Source organism: Chlorocebus sabaeus, chromosome 26, assembly GCF_047675955.1.
Source record: "Chlorocebus sabaeus isolate Y175 chromosome 26, mChlSab1.0.hap1, whole genome shotgun sequence".
Lineage (NCBI taxonomy): Eukaryota > Metazoa > Chordata > Mammalia > Primates > Cercopithecidae > Chlorocebus > Chlorocebus sabaeus.
Genome location: NC_132929.1, coordinates 26,046,727 through 26,055,599, shown reverse-complemented (window position 1 = coordinate 26,055,599; position 8,873 = coordinate 26,046,727). Strand labels below are relative to the sequence as shown.

Genomic DNA, 8,873 nt, shown 5'->3' with positions numbered 1-8,873 from the left:
GTGCAATCTAGGCTCACTGCGACCTCTGCCTGCCAGGTTCAAGCAATTCTCCTGCCTCAGCCTCCTGAGTAGCTGGGACTACGGGTGCACACCACCATGCCCGGCTAATTTTTTTGTATATTTAGTAGAGACAGGGTTTCACCAGGCTGGTCTCGAACCCCTAACCTCATGATCTGCCTGCCTCGGCCTCCCAAAGTTCTGGGATTACAGGCATGAGCGACTGCACCTGGCAATAGGCCACTGATGAGTTAGAACAGGATTGCATGCTAGAGGCAAGAAGAGGGTGTAACATGTATGAGGAGGGAAAAAACATAATGATGCTAGTGTCTAACTTGAGCCATTGGGTGGATGATGGAGCCATTCCTTAACATGGAGACCATCAGAAAAGGATTAGGTTGTGGGAGGAGAGGAGAGGACTTAATATTGAATGTGTTGGATTTAAAATGGCCGGGGCACCTTCAAGTGGAGTTAGATTGGATATATGGGTCCAAAACTTGGAGATAAAATTTGACTTAGCTGCTTTTTTTTCTTTTTCTTTTTCTTTTTTTTTCTTTTGAGACGGAATCTCGCTCTGTCGCCCAGGCTGGAGTGCAGTGGCGCGATCTTGGCTCACTGCAAGCGCCGCCTCCTGGGTTCACACCATTCTCCTGCCTCAGCCTCCCGAATAGCTGGGACTACAGGCGCCTGCCACCACGCCTGGCTAATTTTTTGTATTTTTAGTAGAGACAGTCTGGATCACGTCCAGCCGACTTGGCTGCTCTTAAATTTGTCAAGGTGAAAAGGATAACTTCAGTTAGCGAGGGATAGTACAGTAATCAATAGGCCGGGCGCAGTGGCTCACGCCTGTAATCCCAGCACTTTGGGAGGCCGAGGTGGGCGGATCACCTCATGTCGGGAGTTTCAGACCAGCCTGACCAACATGATGAAACTCCGTCTCTACTAAAAATACAAAATTAGCCGGGCGTAGTGGCGCATGCCTGTAATCCCAGCTACTTTGGAGGCTGAGGCAGGAGAATCGCTTGAATCCGGGAGGCGGAGGTTTCCGGGAGGCGGAGGTTTCCGGGAGCCGAGATTGCGCCATTGTACTCCAGCCTGGGCAACAAGAGTGAAATTCTGTCTCAAAAACAAACAAACAAAAAAACAGTAATCAATAAACAAGTCCACATTTGGTTGAGAGAGGAAAATCTTTCCCATAGCTATTGGTTGGAGCATGAGGGACAAATAGACTGCTTAGAAAGACTGGATTTCGGCTGGGCGCGGTGGCTCAAGCCTGTAATCCCAGCACTTTGGGAGGCCGAGGCGGGCGGATCACGAGGTCAGGAGATCGAGACCATCCTGGCTAACACGGTGAAACCCCGTCTCTACTAAAAAATACAAAAAAACTAGCCGGGCGAGGTGGCAGGCGCCTGTAGTCCCAGCTACTCGGGAGGCTGAGGCAGGAGAATGGCGTGAACCCGGGAGGCGGCGCTTGCAGTGAGCTGAGATCCGGCCACTGCACTCCAGCCTGGGCGACAGAGCAAGACTCCGTCTCAAAAAAAAAAAAAAAAAAAAAAAAAAGAAAAGAAAAAAAACTGGATTTCAAGCAAGCATTTCAATTTACCAGGCGCAGTGGCTCATGCCTGTAATCCCAGCACTTTGGGGGCCCAGGCGGGCGGATGACGAGGTCAGGAGATCGAGACTATCCTGGCTAACATGGTGAAACCCCATCTCTACTAAAAATACAAAAGAATTAGCGGTGCGCGGAGGCCGAGGCAGGAGAATGGCGTGAACCTGGGAGGCGAAGCTTGCAGTGAGCCGAGATGGCGTCATTGCACTCCAGCCTGAGCAACAGAGCGAGACTCCATCTCAAAAAAAAACTTAATGTAAAAAGTATTTTACTTGAAGAAAGGGAAAAGGAGGCAAGCAGAGAGTTTCTATGTCAGTTTTGAAACACGTTTCTGCTGCAGATCAGAACTATCAACCAAGAGCAACTAATCTTTCGCAAATTGAAAAACTCCCACAGGCTTAGATTTTAAGTGGGCACTCAAGGTAAATATAGCGCTTTCTGGAGTCTGAAAGGTCTCTATTAATTTTGCTTAAACATTCCAGGCTAAATTATCAGAGCCTCATATCTGCTGCATAGCTTTGAAGTTAATCTTTTAGAGACTCTTCAGACATCGGACTAAGTCTTTTAGAGCTTTTGAACAAAGCTCCAGTTATGATGAAAGATATCAATTCATATTTTAAGATTGAGCCACCTGTATAAAATATTGTGTCCATGAGGATGTCAGAAAAGATACTTTTGCTATAGAAAATCTCACACAGGCCTGGCACGGTGGCTCACACCTGTAATGCCAGCACTTTGGGAGGCCAAGAAGGGTGGATGACCAGAGGTCAGGGGTTCGAGACCAGCCTGGCCAACATGATGAAACCCCGTCTCTACTAAAAATACAAAAAATTAGCCAGGTGTGGTGGCAGGCGCCTGTAATCCCAGCTACTTGGGAGGCTGAGGCAGGAGAATCACTTGAACTCGGGGGTGGGGTGGGGGGGAAGTTGCAATGAGCTGCAATCACACCCCTGCACTCCAGTCTGGGCATGACTCCAACTCAAGAAAAACAAAACAAAACAAAACAAGACAAAAAGGGCCTGGCACGATGGCTCATGCCTGTCATCCCAGCACTTTGGGAGGCAGAGGCAGGCAGATCACGAGGTCAAGAGATCGAGACCATCCTGGCCAACATGGTGAAACCCTGTCTCTTCTAAAAATACAAGACTTAGCTGGGCATGGTGGCACTTGCCTGTAGTCCCAGTTACTTGGGAGGTTGAGGCAAGAGAATCACTTGAACCCAGCAGGTGGAGGTTGCAGTGAGCCCTGTGCCACTTCTCTCCAGTGTGGCGACAGAGAGAGAGTCCATCTAAAAAAAGAAGAAGAAGAAGAAACGGTACTAAAGGGGGGAAAAAAGATTTGTAAAGGGGAGTGCATTTAAGGTATGAAGGAAAAAAAGGAAAAGAAAATAGATACCCAATATTGATTTATTTGGGTTTCTTTGAGTACTATTAAAGCTGAAAATGCTTTTATATGTGTATTAGTCGTTCTTAATTTTTCCTTTACAACTATATACTGGTATATTTTCTGATTTGAGAAATGTTTTTGAAGTTATTCAATATTATTTGTTGCACCACGCAAACATTACTAAAAGTATAAGAAAGTGTCTTAGTCCATTTGCACTGCTACAACAAAATTCCTAAGACTGGATAAGTTACAAACAACCGAAATGTATTTCTCACAGATCTGGAGACTAGGAAATTCAAGATCAAGGTGCCAGCAAGTTTGGTGTTTGGTGAGGGCTGCTCTCTGCTTTCAAGATGGTGCCTTGAAAACTGTCCTCATATGGTAGAAGAGACAGAAGGACAAAAAGGCCAAATGATACATGAAGCCTCTTTATAAAGGCCTTAATTCTATTCTCAACGGAAGAGTGCTCATGACCTAATTGCTCCTCAAGACCCCACCTCTGCTGTTCGGCGATATGAAACTGCTCACCCACAATCTGCTGAGCTCGCATGTGCGGGGGGTGGGGTCCCGTGGCTTCCCCCTGCGCCTCCAGGCCACTGAGGTCCGTGTCTGCCCTGTGGAGTTCAACCCCAACTTCGTGGCGCCTATGATACCTAAGGTGGAGTGGGCGGCGTTCCTGGAAGCGGCCGATAATTTGCACCTGATCCAGGTGCCTAAAGGGCAAGTTGAGGGATATGAGGAGAATGAAGAGTTTCTGAGGACCATGCACCATCTGCTGCTAGAGGTGGAAGTGATAGAGGGCACCCTGCAGTGCCTGGAGTCTGGACGTATGTTCCCCATCAGCCGCGGGATCCCCAACATGCTGCTGAGTGAAGAGGAAACTGAGAGTTGATTGTGCCAGGCGCCAGTTTTTGTTGTTATGACTAATGTTTTTGTTGATGTATACCCTGTTTCCAAATTCTGCCGTGTGTATCCCCAACCCTTGACCCAATGACACCAAACACACAGTGTTCTTGAGCTCGACATTATATATTTTTTTCTCATTAAAGGTTCAAAACCAAAAAAAAAAAAAAAAAAAAAAAAAAGACCCCACCTCTTCACACTAGTGCATTGAGGATTAAGTTTCAACATACATTCTGGAAGGTTACAAACATTCAAACTATAGCAGAAGGCAATTAGGAAGAGGCAATACCTAACCATATTTAAAGAGATGTCAATATTTGGCTGGGCATGGTGGCTCACGCCTGTAATACCAGTACTTTGGCAGGCTGAGGCGGGCAGATCACCTGAGGTCAGGAGTTCAAGACCAGCCTGGTCGTTTCTACTAAAAATACAAAAAATTAGCTGGGCATGGTGATGCGTGCCTGTAATCCCAGCTACTCGGGAGGCTGAGGCATATATATATATATTTTTTGAGACAGGGTCTCACTCTGTCGCCAGGTTGGAGTGTGGTGGCGTGACCTTGGCTCACTGCAACCTCCTCCTGGGTTCAAGTGACTCTCCTGCCTCAGCCTCCCGAGTAGCTGGGACTACAGGTACATGCCACCATGTTCAGCTAATTTTTGTATTTTTAGTGGAGACGGGGTTTCACCATGTTGGCCGGGATGGTCTCAATCTCTTGAGTTCATGATATGCCCGCCTCGGCCTCCCAAGGTGCTAGGATTACAGGCGTGACTCACTGCACTCAGCCGGCTGAGGCATATTTATTTGGTTTGTTGGCACTGAATATTTTGAGGGAAGAGATATATATTAGGTTGAACCATGTGAAATTGCCAGTATCTGACTATCTGACTTATCAAAATGACATTTCATCTGGTTCAAGCTGCTGTTTTGGTGTGTGGACATATTATGGCTGAAAATAACTTCATATTTTTCCAAGGGTCTCAAAATACTTCGCAAACTTTGTTTCTGTCATGCCATTACTTTTCCTCTGTTGCCCTTTATCAGCTGCTTAAATTTATGGCTGCAAGGTTTTTTTGTTTTCTGGGTTTTTTTTGAGACAGGGTCTCACTCTGTCACCCAGGCTAGAGTACAGTGGAGCCATCTTGGCTCATTGCAAATTTTACCTCCCAGGTTCAAGCGGTCCTCCTACCACAGCCTCCTGAGTATCTGGGACCACAGGTGCCCACCACCGTGCCAGGCTAATTTTTGTATTTTTGTAGAGATTGGGTTTCACCATGTTGGCCAGGCTGGTCATGAACTCCTGACCTCAAGTGATCTGCCTGCCTCAGCTTCCCAAAGTGCTGGGATTACAGGTGTGAGCCACTGCGCCCGGCCAAGCTGCAAGTTTAAGTCACAAGATAATACAAGCGTGCATTGTTTTTACTCTTTGTGAAGCAGAAGTGGACAAAAAAAGAGGGCAGGGTCCACTTGGTAACAGCGAAGACATTCATTTTAAGCCTCCCTAATGCAAACAAAACATCCAGAGCTGGTTAAGGATGTTTTTAATTTGTAAATTTGTGCCAAATGGGTGCATAATTTGGCTCTTTGAATTTTAGTTTAAATTCCCTCTCTTCCCTCAATGATCCTGATATCTGACAGTAATGAAGGGTTCAGTCCCTTGAGTGCATAACTTAACAATAATTAATGGCCTCCCAATCCCTGGCCAAACCTTGGAGAAATCTGGAGCAACGTGGAATAATTTGGGGTCATGTGGGGTCATTGCTTCAGCATAATAAAAAGATTGATTTTCTAGGTTTGAAAAACTATATATATATAGTTTTTTTGTTTTGAGACGGAGTCTCACTCTGTCACCCAGGCTGGAGTGCAGTAGAGCAATCTTAGCTCACTGTAGCCTCCATCTCCTGGGTTCAAGCAGTTCTCCTGCCTCAGCCTCCCGAGTAGCTGGGGTTATAAGCGCACATCACCATGCCCAGCTAATTTGTGTATTTTTATTAGTGAAAGAGTTTCACCATGTTGGCCAGGCTGGTCTTGAAGTCCTGACCTCAAGTGATCTGCCTGCCTTGGCCTCCTGAAGTGCTGGGATTATAGATGTGAGCCACCGTGCCCGGCCCTTCTTAAAAATTTTTAGAAATAGAGATGGGGTCACGCCATGTTGCCCAGGCTGGTCTGGAACTCCTGGCCTCAAGTGATCCTCCTGCCTTGGCCTTCCAAAGTGCTGGGATTACAGGCATGAGCCATGGCCCCTGGCCAGAACTCAGACTTTAATGCCACTCTTGTTATCCCTGGACCCAGTAAGAAGGAACGGGAGAGTCTCTTGCCCAAGGGAAAGTAAAGTGACAATGGCTCTCATTCCTCCCAAGGCAAAGTGCTTGCTGAAGGTGGAGAGAAGGGGCATGAACTGATCCTGGCAACCTGTGTGTTCCATGTGGATGGGACTGGGAGGGAGGGACTAATGATTTTGACTACAGGACCTAGTGGGTTCAACAGCCACCACAGGGGCAGGAGGAAGCATCCTGTTATACCTAGATGCCCTGAAATTGAGAGCTAGACCTTTTTTTTAATGTAATGTAGCTAGACGTAATCTTGTTCATAACTCGGACCTTCTAGACTCCAAATACTATAGGGTTCAGGCCAGTGACCAAAGGGAGAAAGCCTCATTACAAGGTACCATTTGCTTGAGGTACCCAAAAGTTTATTTCCCTCTCTCCCCGCGACTGTCAGGCACTCCACCCACACGGCAGGATTGGGCCTGTGGTAGACCCAAGTTCAGTGTTTGGACTGAGATTGGAGTGAATTAGAGGAGCAGACTTACCCTTAATATTTTTGGGACCCAGGACACAAGGACAAATGAAGGTTTATATACCATATATGTAAATATTCATTTATTGGTTTTTTGGGATTATTTTTAGTCATATATGTACCTTTTTTGTTTATGTTTTGAGACAGAGTCTCACTCTGTCACTCATGGTGGAGTGTAGAGTGGCATGATCTTGGCTCACTGCACCCTCTGCCTCCGAGGTTCAAGTGATTCTCCTGCCTCAGCCTCCCGAGTAGCTGAGATTACAGTCATGTGCCACAACATCCGGCTAATTTTTTTTGTATTTTTAGTAAAGATGGGATTTCACCATGTTGCCCAGGCTGATCTCGAACTCCTGGCCCCAGGTGATCCGCCTGCCTCCACCTCCTAAAGTACTGGGATAACAGGCATGAGCCACCACACCCAGTCCATATATGCAAATATTGAAAAGTTATAAGACTAGCTAACAAACTGTTACAAAAAGTATGTTCTGTCCTCCTGCATTTATAAATACATTTTAATAATTTAAAAAAAAAAAAACTCAATTCGGGCACAGTGGCTCACGCCTTTGATACTACCACTTTGGGAGGCTGAGGTGGACGGATCACCTGAGGTCAGGAGTTCGAGACCGGCCTGACCAATATGGAGAAACCCACTCTCTACTAAAAAAAGATACAAAAATTAGCTGGGTGTGGTGGGCGGTGCCTGTAATCCCAGCTACTGTGGCGGCTGAGGCAGGAGAATCACTTGAACCCAGGAGGTGGAGGTTGCAGTGAGCCGAGATCGGGCCACTGTGCTCCTGTTTGGGTGACAGAGCAAGACTCTGTTAAAAAAAAAAAAAAATCCTAAAAAAATGAGTGTTATGCCTGGCAAAATAACAAGTGAATTTAATTACCATCATGTATGTCTGAGTGTTTGGTTGATAGTCCATTAAAGTCTGAATTGGTATAAAAATGAAGGCCTATACGATTATAAAATTATTTTATATTTACTTCATTAAATTTATTTTATTTTCATTTTAGCAAAGTCATTAATCACATTGTATAATCAATATTTTTTACAAAATTATAATTTGTGTTTTCTTGAGGGTCATGGTCTAGGATTTAAAAACAGAATGTAATTGTAAGCCAGGATGTGTGCCTGTAGTCGTGTTACAGGTAGTTACTCAGGCATGAGTGGGGCAGAAGAGGGCTTCCCTCTCACCCCACCAGGAAGGTCAGGTGACCATCAGGTGATAGTTTGGCAGTTATTACACTACCTCTCTAAAAATGATAATTGGCAGTCAACACCAGAGAGAGGCAATTTCCTGATGGTCCACAGCTTTCACACTAAAGTGGTAACTTAAGATTGGTAATCAGCTTTCAATACAGTTGCAGGAATTGGGCGAGTGAGCTCCAGCAAGTTCATTGAGAGACAAAATGGAACCAGGCGCAGTGGTTCACACCTGCAATCCCAGCACTTTGGGAGGCCAAGGCGGGCAGATAATGAGGTCAGGAGTTTGAGACCAACCTGACCAACATGGTGAAACCCCGTCTCTACTAAAAATACAAAAATTAGCCGGGTGTGGTGGCGAGAGCCTGTAATCCCAGCTACTCGGGAGGCTGAGGCAGGGGAATAGCTTGAACCCAGGAGGCGGAGGTTGCAGTGAACTGAGATTGTGTCGCTGCACTCCAGCCTGGGCAACAACAGCAAAACTCTGTCTCAAAAAAACAAAACAAAAACAAAGACAGAAAAAAATCAAATGCCGCACTTGTCCTTCAAGTTGCCTTCTTGGGTTTCTTCCAAGTGTACTTCCCTTTCTTTCCTACTCTAAAGCTTTTTCTTCTTTCTTTTTCTTTTTTGAGATGAGGTTTCCCTCTTGTTGCCCAGGCTGGAGTGCAGTGGCACAATCTTGGCTCGCTGGGACAACCTCCACCTCCCGGGTTCAAGTGATTCTCCTGCCTCAGCCTCCCAAGTAGCTGGGACTACGGGCACCAGCCACCACGCCTGGCTAAATTTTGTGTTTTTAGTAGAGATGGGGTCTTGAATCCTTGACCTCAGGTGACCCACCCACCTCGGCCTCCCAAAGTGCTGGGATTACAGGCATGAGCCACCATGCCCGACCCTATTTTTAAAATTTTTAAAAAGAAATGCTCATTGGAGAATTTCATATTTTTCAGATTTGGAATGCTTGATTGGTAA

At 46.0% G+C, this 8,873-nt stretch overlaps 1 pseudogene; it reads left to right on the top strand.

Moving 5' to 3' along the window:
* Window positions 1-3,350: 3,350 nt before the first annotated feature.
* On the top strand, window positions 3,351-4,077 carry LOC103245638 (multifunctional methyltransferase subunit TRM112-like protein pseudogene; annotated as a pseudogene).
* The last annotated feature ends 4,796 nt before the right edge of the window (window positions 4,078-8,873 follow it).